A 1,194-nucleotide genomic window follows, 5' to 3' on the forward strand; every position below is an offset into this window, starting at 1 on the left:
GTTTGGTACTCACTCCTTGCTTCTACACTTGTGTAGGTTCCGAGCCCGAATTTGTGTCATTGCTCTTCTTCTATTTATATCTGAGGCTTTTTTATGGACACTTGAGAGGTAGCTTCTTGTCATCCCGTCGAGCCCTCTTGTTCCTTACTTATATTTTTTCTACTCGAGATACAAAGACATTGAGACTTGTATTTATATTTCTAATTCTATATTATTACACTAGTGGTTTGCACACATGACAATCAAGTTTTAGGGGTATTTTAGAATGACTGAGTTTTTCTGTGTTTTTGTTATTATCAATTTATTTCTCCATGTCTTTCCTATTGTGGGGTTTTAGGCTGACTTGTCTCGCACTACTAAAAAACTGCTAAAAAACGACGGACAGCGTCGCTCCAAAAAAGCGATGGACTAAGAGATGTCGTCCATCGTTTTTTAATTAAAATAATTATTTTAAAAATTATTTTACAAAAAGCGACGGACTGCATCTCTTAGTCCGTCGCTTTTTATTAAAAATAATTATTTATAAATTAAACAATAACCACGCTGTCTGTCGTTTTAATTTATTTTATTTTATTAATTAGTTTTTAAAAAAAGCGACGGACGGCATCTCTTAGTCCGTCGCTTTTTGGTCAAAATATCTAGTCAAACATTTTTAAAAAGCGACGGACAACGTCTCTTAGTCTGTCGCTTTTTAATTAAATTATTTTTAAAAGCAACGGACGGCATCGCTTAGTCCGTCACTTTTTTTCCGCGAATTTTTGCTAATTAATTATTTTATATAGATAGTGACGCAATCCGTCGCTTTTTATTAAAAATAATTATTTATTAATTTAAAAAAAGTCACGCCGTCCGTAGCTTTTATTAATTTTAATTGTTTAATTATTTTTTAAATTAGCGACGGACAACATCTTTATGTCCGTCACTTCTTGGTCAAAATATCTGGTCAAATATTTTAAGAAAGCGATGGACAATGTCTCTTAGTCTGTCGCTTTTTGGTCAAAATGTTGGTCAAACATTTTTTTTAAAAAGCGACGGACATAGAGACGTTGTCCGTCGCTTTTTTAAAAATATCTGCACTAGCATACGCGATTTTCCGCATTTCTCCATATAAAAAACAAAATTGAGAAATATTTTGATTTGATTTTATTTAAATTGTTTTTCGGAGAATGGTTTTGTGTAAAATAAAAAACAAAA

The sequence above is a fragment of the Solanum tuberosum genome, unplaced genomic scaffold (assembly GCF_000226075.1).
Source record: "Solanum tuberosum cultivar DM 1-3 516 R44 unplaced genomic scaffold, SolTub_3.0 scf00360, whole genome shotgun sequence".
Taxonomy (NCBI): Eukaryota; Viridiplantae; Streptophyta; class Magnoliopsida; order Solanales; family Solanaceae; genus Solanum; species Solanum tuberosum.